The sequence below is a fragment of the Phalacrocorax aristotelis genome, chromosome 3 (genome assembly GCF_949628215.1).
Source record: "Phalacrocorax aristotelis chromosome 3, bGulAri2.1, whole genome shotgun sequence".
Lineage (NCBI taxonomy): Eukaryota > Metazoa > Chordata > Aves > Suliformes > Phalacrocoracidae > Phalacrocorax > Phalacrocorax aristotelis.
The window spans coordinates 34,575,400-34,585,207 of record NC_134278.1 but is presented as its reverse complement, the minus strand read 5'-3'; positions in this window follow the sequence as shown (position 1 = coordinate 34,585,207).

Genomic DNA, 9,808 nt, shown 5'->3' with positions numbered 1-9,808 from the left:
AAAGGTGAAGTTTCCCTGAGGATTCAATTATCTTAAACTATAGCCTATAATTAAACTGTACATTTAAATTACAGCTTTTAAAAAAGGAATTTCTAAAACCAGTATTTACATAATGTCATAGAGTAGTATATCACAGCATTCTGGAATACACACATTCATACATTGCAAGTTCACTTTTAATTAAGTACATGAAAACTGGCAGATTTCTTAATGAATCTATGTTTCTGTAATAGCTATCTACAATATTCATCTACCCATAAAAAAGGGGATGTTAGTACAGCAGTCTATTTTATAGACCAGTGTATCCCTTTAGGCAGAGGCAGCTTCCTTTCAAAAGCAGGCTGACCTGAGAGCAATTCGTATGTTGACAAACCTAATTTCCCACATTTTACACAAACGTAAGTCAAGGTATGGAGACAATGCCCTAAACCAAAAGACTAAAAAGATGCATATTTTAACTCATCAGAGAGAGAAGACTGAGAGGGTCCTCCATGACACTTTCATAGGAAGAAAATAACAGGTGCTGATCTATGGGAGAAAAGTGTAAAAAGAACTACTGGTCAGGCATTAAAGTCAATCAAATGCAAATTAGAAATGAGGTGCATACTATCAACTGATGTTATCTTCTGGAGCACACTACCAAGGAAAGCAGGGCTGCTGCTTCTTTCTATGTCTTCCCATCAAACACAAATGCCTTCTCAAAAGCCTAAACAATTAGGCTAAATAGAGGGGCAGCTTGCTGAAATTCTGTACTCCATGACATACAGAAGATCAGGCTGGGGGATCTCCAGACAGCATGTTGAAAATCCATGAGGTTGCTTTTGAGCTGAGGGACCAAAATCATACAGAGATTAATGCATCCTAGAAAGGACAGAGCAGAGATCTACTCCTGAGGAAATGAAATAGAATTGACAAGAGGGAAAGAAAAACACCTAACAATGGTGGAGACTGTACTATCTCAGTCCTGGTTTCCTCCATCTTGGTGTGTCAACAAAAGGTCAACATCAGAAAAAAGAAGACAGAATTAGAAGTAGTTGTTAAAATGAAAAGGTTTTGTAGTATGCGATCTCTTGCAGGACAGCTTTTTTTCTTTCTAAAAATGAAAACCAAACTTTCTGCTTGGAAATTGGTCAAAAGCTAAAATTGTGATCATGTTTAAATTTAGTTTGTTTGTTTTTTTTATCTAAAAAAAAAAAGGAGAAAAAAAATCCTTCACTTTCCAACCAACTCCACCGTGGTATCAAGAAGCAATAATTATTTAGAGTAAAGAGGTAGGTAGACATTAATTATGTAGGTAAAACCTCTCAGAACCTCCATTCTATTTTAGATGACATCCATCTGACAATCCCATGAGAGTCAACCTCATGTTACAGAAGTTGTCTCTTACAGAATCAGCTTCTGTAGCAGCTAAAATGGCTTCTATAGACAGAAGGGATTAAGAATTATTTTTAAAAACACATTCAAACTATTTATAAAACTTGCACAAGGCTTTGTGTTTAGTTTAGACACAGGTAAATACCAGTTTTCTCTCCCTGAGGACTAACTTTTAACCACATACTGCCTACAGGAAAGGAGGGAGCATGAGGAGTCCAATCTCAGTGATTAAGAAGGACCTGAGTAAAGGTTTCATGTTTCAAGTCACCAAATAAGCCAAAGTCTAAATAAACTTAGCCCTTGAGTAATAGGATATGCATTCAAACTGTTCAAAAAGCAACTGTGTGTTCCATCGCCAACCACCCACAGCAGCAGTCATGTTTATTTAAATGAAGAGGGTGTGGACCCAAGAGCTACATCTTTCCAAACCTTAATGTAGCAACTGAATGTTTGGAAATTACTGTCATATATCTGAAATGTGTCCTATATTGGACTACTTTCTAAGGCCTCCTAGCCATGTTTCAGGCTAAAGATTCACCCTGTGATTTTTCTGACCACTAACAGCAGTTCTGGGAGTGTCTTTTTTTCCTCTCATTTTGCTCCTTAGCAGTAATTTACTTCAGATATTAAAAAAAAAAAAAAATAAACTATATTTAAAACACGTATCACACCTGATGTTTTTTACTCCTGAGAGGGGTCACAGGATCACAGGACCACAGGAAAATTCAGGGCAGAGGATGCAGAAGGTGATCTAACCCAGCTTTCTGTTCAAAGCAGGGTGAGCAATGAGGTCAAATAGGCTACTCGAGGCTTTATCCAGAAAGATCTTGAAAACCTCCAAGGACTGAGATGGCAAAACCTGATGGTTAGATGATACAGAGCTCCGGAGTTTGCAACTACGTTCCTTTCTATGTCTGAAACAGAGTTGTTAAAATTTTCCAACTGCACTTTACTTATGCTTAGCTGCAATGCTTGTACATTTTCATCTTAATTCAAATAATGTAAACCACAACCAGGTTGCTATTTGAATGACTGCAGTAATTACTATTGTCTTGTTTCCCCTTCTCTAGTAAACAGAAATTTTGACAACAGGGCAAATAGCTTTTATACATTGCATAACACAATCAAAATGAGAATTGGTGGTAAGGAAGCAAAGAGTCTGTGATACTGCTGTTTCAGCTCTCTCAGCAAGGTATGGCAGTATGGTATGTCTTGCACACTGGAAAGAGCTCTGAGTGAGCAGGTACAAAGGATTATGTGATAGGCATCAGGCCAGGATTCGATCCAACTGATACTCAATGTGTACATGGCTAGGCTGTCCCAAGAGTGATCCTGAGCAATGTGGATTTGTTGGTACCAACTGAGTCAAGCCAGGGTTTACTCCCCAGTGTGGGTTGCAAAGGAAGTATAGGTATACGTCTATCTTTAAAAATTCCAGCCCTTGAGGCTTGATGCTCCCCAGCAAATAGAAGGAAAAATACTTGTAGGGTATTTAAAGAATATATAAAAGTTATGAAAGACTGAAGAAAACTGTTCCATGCTAGCTAGAAAGAACAGTTTGCCTGCAGCTATCTGATGTATAGGGTAAGATAAAAAAACAGACCAGATGAAGAAACTGAGAGTTCATAAGGGGTGTATTGGCCTACTTAGCTGAGAATTTTTAAGTCTGAATTTAAACATTTATATTACTTTCCAAATCCTGAGGTGGAGAGAGTGGCAGCTGTAAATCATCCACCAAAATCTTCATGGGATTAACAACTGCAAGATAACCTGGAGAGAGGTCCCAGAAAGATGTCCTGCAGCAGGCAAGGACATGGAGCCAGTTTGTAGGAGGGAAAAGTCAAGGGCTTTGCAGAGGCTCCCCCACTCCACAGCAGGGTGAGGCTGGGCTTGCAGCAGGGTGCCAGAGACCCCCATGATGTTGGCACCTCTGAGGGACGGCTGGCTTCCACAGCCAGAGGCTTGGATTACACAGCAGCTCCTGCACCCTCCCACCAGTCACCATGCAGCACATGAAAAAGCTACATAAAGGCTCCTCAGCTGCAAATGGCTCATCTGAGACAGTATGAGCACTGCTGTACAACTAGGTTCAGCTTTTTAGAAGTTAACTGAATGGGACCCATCTTGCTTTCCATCTCTCCCTCCCTCCTCCCTCTCTCTCTTTCTCTTCCTTTCCCTGTTTATTTCTCATTTGTTTTGTAATAGTCCTATTGTAGTTTTATGTAAAGTAGCTTGGGATAGTTGCCAATATTGCAAAAGAAAAAGCACATTGATTCTGTTATGGAAGTATTATAATTACCATAAATTTAGGCTTAAATTTGGAGTACGGAGTGACAAATTAGAGGCATAACTTTTTGCAATATTGTAACAAATTGCTTTGGTAAAAAGACACCACATTTACTCTTTCAAAATTCAACATTTTTCCAATCAACACTAAAGGAGAAGTGTCTTTATTATTGCAAGAAGCTTTGTTTCTTTTTGCTAGGTACACCTAAATACCAAACATCTGAGAATTTCAGACTTACGTCTTCCTTAGACACCTGCTGGTAAAAACTAGTAAAGTCATTTCCCCAACCAGTCCAAGGGATCTCACACTATCACGCGCATTTTCAAGTCTCCTAGATTCACTGTTATGCAAGAGACTACTAGTTATCGAGTACCTAATTCACAGGTTTACCGTAACTGACATATTGTGTTCCTTGAGCATAAAAAAGCACATCATCCTGTCCTGAATGACAGGTTCCATCCAGCTTTCTGGGTGTTGTGGTTTAGCCCCAGTCAGCAACCAAGCACCAGGCAGCCACTCGCTCACTCCCTCCTGGTGGGACGGGGGAGAGAATCGCAAGAGTAAAAGTGAGAAAACTCATGGATTGTGATAAAGACAGTTTAATAGGTAAAGTAGAAACTGCACGGAATCAAAGCAAAACAAGGAATTCATTCACTGCTTCCCATGGGCAGGTAGGGGTTCAGCCATCTCCAGGAAAGCAGGGCTCCATCACGTGTAACGGTTACTTGGGAAGACAAACGCCATCACTCCAAACGTCCCCCCTTCCTTCTTCTTCCCCAGCTTTTATATACTGAGCATGACGTCACATGGTATGGAATATCCCGTTGATCAGTTGGGGTCAGCTGTCCCAGCTGTGCCCCCTCCCAGTTTCTTGTGCATCCTGCAGAGCATGGGGAGCTGAAAAAGTCCTTGACCAGTGTAAGTGCTACTTAGCAACAACTAAAACATCTCCGCATTATCACTACTGTTTCCAGCAAAAATCCAAAACATAGTCTCATACTAGCTACTACGAAGACATTTAACTCTACCCCAGCTGAAACCAGGACACTGAGATCTGTGCAAAAATAATTTTCTTAGTTATTGACAAGAGAAACATATTTTTCAGATCTCTCACCCATAATGCAAATTTGCACATATCAACACTTCTAAGATTAAGTAAAGCTTCTTTGCCACTGGAAATATTTTTTTAAAAGTTTTATCATTTACTTTCACTACACACTTCACATCCAATGAAAGTTACAAAACACCTAAGTGACAGCTGCAGCATGTTCTTGGGCAGTTCCAGGCTTTGGCAAATGCAGCTTCCAATCAAGTTCCCAGCAGGCTTTCCCAGAAGGACCAGGGCAAAACTCTGTTGAGATTACCTTTGAGATACCAGCATCTTTTATCCTCATCATACCATCTTTCATGACAGGATAACTCAGACTAATTTTGTTTTGCAACAGATCTGAACAGCCTCAACATTGCAGTATTATAATGAACCACATCATGGGGTGGAAACTCTTGAAAGAATCATTCTGGCCTGCCACCAGGCAGGTACAAAGACATGGTTTCATAAGACTGAGCCACACAGCTGAAAGCCTAAATCCAGCATTTATGCACACCACTGAAATTCATAAAATATACCCCCAAACCTGTAAATCCCTAATATTTCAGCACCTGACTCTCCACTAGTAAAATGCCTTAAAAGCCAATGTTTCTATGGCTAGGCACGTGCACAGGGCGAGGTAAGTCTTCACCAGAGATTCAGAAAATAAGTATTTCTTCTCAGAGCATGCTTAGTCTAAGACCATAAAGGCATACCAGTGTGTGTAGGATGTAATTCAGCTGTGGAACTGCTTGCCACAGGGAACATGGACACTGAATTTTCCATGGGTTCAAAAACAGATGGTATAAATTCCCGACAGACATATCTGTCAGGGACTACTAAGTACAGAGGTACCACATCCAGCTCAGGAAGGGCCTGACTCACCATTCAGTGTATTCAAACATGTTGACTATTCAGAGGATGTATCACCTGATGGTTGGTCTGTACAAGTCCTTGCCTCAGCATTCGCTATTGACTGCTGTGGGAGACAGGGAACTGAGGGAAACGGACCATTGGTCTGACGCATTATAGCTATTCATATGTTTTTATAAACCCACTGAAAAGAGAACTGCATTTCTTAGCAAGCTCTCCAACATCCCTTAGTAGTCCATGTATCCACAGCAAAGTATTTAAAGCCGTTAACCTAGCAAATACAGAACTCATCCACAGGGCTGAGGGGCAGCAGCGCTGATGAGGAATCTACTTTTTTTTTTCCCTGAGGACATTCATGGCTTCTGTACACAAAGAAGCAATTATAGTTAAAAAGAAAGAAGATTTCACAAAGCTTCAGTTATTGCCTTGCCTGAGGTTCAGCATTCACTGCAGAGGTAAAACTAAATGCCACTGACGGAGAAGAAACATGAGTCCATGTTTCCACATACAGATGAGTGTCATGAACAGAGTCCAGCTGTTTAGTAGGAAATGTCCAGCATCATTGCTACTCCCATTTTCTTTAGGAAGAATACCTTTAAGTAAGGGGGTCTAGACATTAAGATTGCCTGCACTTCCAATCTACACTTCCACTGCCTACCAGAACACTAAAATTTAAGCAATACAAAGCCTAAGTCACTTTTCTGAATCTAGTTGACCATTGCCATATAACCCAGAGGAATACTTTGTAGAGGATGCAACGTGTGCTTCCTTTTTCTCATGTAAAAGCAATGCTGATAACTGAGGAAAGTCCCATGACTTTCTGCTGTCATGGCCAATGCCAAAAATTGAACTGCATGGAGTGCTTCTGCTGACAAATTATAAGAAAAGTGGGCATGATGAACTCCCCTCCCAACATAAACGCCCAGGGAAGAATATCTGCGGCGACAGGGAGCCTTGAGGCATTTGCAGCAGACAGAATATTTCCAGACAGATGAAAACATATTTTACTGCCAGAGTCACATAAGCCATTTCTGATTTGGTCAGCATGATCTTATGCATGATTTAGTAAAGATTTTGTATACAGCTTTACAGTAGAAGGACTGCACAGCTCGAGGCATCCTAATTCTTTTCCCTTTTGATTGACTGTAGCTTGCTCTCTTGTGGGAAACCTGAGAAATTTTTTGCTTGGGTGCAAGTGCATATCTTTTCCTGTCCAAATGATCTGATACCTTAACTTTATATACTTCCATTTTGTAAGTTATCGGTCTAAAACATAAATATCCTTGTTAAGCATTTACAACATAAAAATGCTGTATACTGTGCTGTGTATAAGGAGAGTTAGACAAATTTAAAAGTAGGTATTTCAATCTTCACTCATTGAACTCTGCTTACGTTACTTCCAGTTATTTAAGAATAACCAGATGATTCTTCTATTGTGAGTATGAGCTGTATTCCTCTGCTCCTTTCTTCTGTTTATCTTGAAAGAAGACTTCAAAAGTCAGATTATTTAAAAGGGCATAAATAAATAAGGTTATATTGTAATATTAATTTTAAAAGACTGAAAAAAAAAGATGTGGGAACCCAGAAACAGACAACTCTCTTATTATATCCTATAAAACTTCATAACCTGACAGAAGAGACATTATCTTGCTCCACGAGGAAACGCTGTGACTTACATTAGCATCACTGATATATTGTCCCAGGCCACCTTCTTCACCTTCTAAGCAACCCTCAACATTTAGGGTCTAGCATTCCTATTAGTATAGGTAGTGTTAAACAATTTAAAATGTGTTCCTACATCATCACAGCTGTATCCCATCTGCACCACTGAATGAGTATGAGAACTTGGCCTAAGGAGCCATGGCACTGGAGGGAACAAGGCTGGAGTTTCTCTAAAGACCCAGGCACCATCTGAGGTTTTTCCCAACCAGACTTCAGAGGAAAGAGAACTATCTGCTGCTCTACATGAGACATGCTACAGCGTGTCTTTTTAGCTTGATTATGTGAAATGTCAGTGTAGGATTTAGCAAAGGAAGTGCACACCTTTGCTGTTCTCTCTCATGCTGTGGAGCCAGATGACAAGGGAAGCAGGGTGCTGAGCAGTGCTGTCCACCACCTCCCCATCCTAGCACAGAGCACAGCTGCATCTGGCACTGAAAGTAACCGGAGCAAAAGTGGTTGAATACAAACAACAGTCCTTTCTAGGAATAAAAATACATAAAGTCAGAAAATACTTAAAATACTTCACATCAAGACTGCATCACAATTATGACACAGAGCCTGGCAGAGCAGAGTGCAGGCAACAACCAGCATTGCCTGGTAGGCTGGCCAGAGGCAAACCACGCCGGTTTACATACAGCTATACACAAAGTCAGCCTCCAGGAAGGATGTTCTTATGTGCTGTGACATAGGTCAACCCTCCTCACATGCTCCTAAGTCTGTATTTATGGATGTCACCTTTTGACTCTGGGGCTGCAGCCTCGGAATCAAGCTGCTTTTGGTAGAGTTCGTCGCTGAGCGAGGAAGATTCACTCACCAGTGAGGGTCTGCAAGATCCAAGAAGGAGGCAGCCAGGCAGAGAAATCCACATTCCTTGCTATTGCAAGGTTTGTTGGCATTACCCCATAATGACACTGCAGGTAGATTTAAGATACAACTTGACTTAGTGAGAGAGGTAAAAAAAGAGAGAGAAAAAAGGGGGAAGCCTAGGAAAAGCTTTGTCTCTTGCTCCAGTCCCTGAAGTCCTTCATCCTCCCTGTGTTATGATGAGAGGAGTCTAGGGAGAACTTGGGATTCAGCCTATGGGTGGAAGTGATCATACTCATAACCCTGCACAGCACATCAGTCCTCGGCCTGTACTCCCCCAGAAATCCTTCATGGGCTAGGTGCTAGTGCGCTGCAGTCTCCCTCTGGTGGTATGTACAGAAAGGCCAAGAATAGTACAGCATGTGTGAAATGCAAAGCTAAAGTCATAGAATCATAGAATCGTTTTGGGTGGAAAAGACCTTTAAGATCATCAACCCCAACAACCATTCACCGAGCACTTCCAAGTCTACCACTAAACCATGTCCCTAAGCACGTATTTTAAATACCTCCAGAGGTGGTGACTCCACCACTTACCTGGGAAGCCTGCTCCAATGCCTGACAATCCTTTTGATGAAAAAAGTTTTCCTAATACCCAGTCTAAACCTCCCCTGGTGCAACCTGAGGCCATTTCCTCTTGCCCTGTCATTTGTTACTTGTGAGAAGAGACTGACTTGCTACAACCTCCTTTCAGGTAGTTGTAGAGAGCAAGTGATAAGGTCAGCCTCCTTTTCTCTTTGTTAAACAACCCCAGTTCCCTCAGCCACTCCTCATAAGACTCATTCTACAGAACCTTCACCAGCTTCATTGCCCTTCTCTGGACACACTTCAGCAACTCAATGTCTTTCTTGTACTGAGGGGCCCAAAAGTGAACACAGTATTCAAGGTGTGGACTTACCAGTGCTGAGTGTGGGGGGACAATCACTGCCCTACTCCTGCTGGCCACACTATTCCTGATACAAGCCAGAATGCTGCTTTTGGCCTTCTTGGCCACCTGGGCACACTGCTGGCTCATGTTCAGCCAGCTGTCGACCAGCACGCCTAGAAGCTTCTTGCTTCTCTGCAGCTTTCCAGCCACTCTTCCCCAAGCCTGAAGCATTGCATGGGGTTGTTGTGACCCAAGTGCAGGACCTGGCACTTGGCCTTGTTGGACCTCATACAACTGGCCTCAACCCATCGATCCAGCCTGTCCAGATCCCTCTGCAGAGCCTTCCTACCCTCAGGCAGATCAACACTCCTGCCCTACTTGGTGTCATCTGCAACCTTACTGAGGACGCACTCAAACCCCTTGTCCAGAGCATTGATAAAGATATTAAACAGAACTGACCCCTATACTGAGCCCTGGGTGAAATCACTTGTGACTGCCAACTAGATCTAGCTCCATTCATCACAACTTTCTGGGCTTGGCCATCCAGCCAGTTTTTTACCCAGCAAAGAATACGCCCCTGCAAGCCATGAGCAGCCAGTTTCTCCAGGAGAATGCTGTGGGTAATGGTGTCAAAGGCTTAACTAAAGCCCAGGTAGATAACATCCACAGCCTTTCCCTCATACACTAATTGGTTCACCTTGTCACAGAAGGAGATCAGGTTAGTCAAGCAGGACCT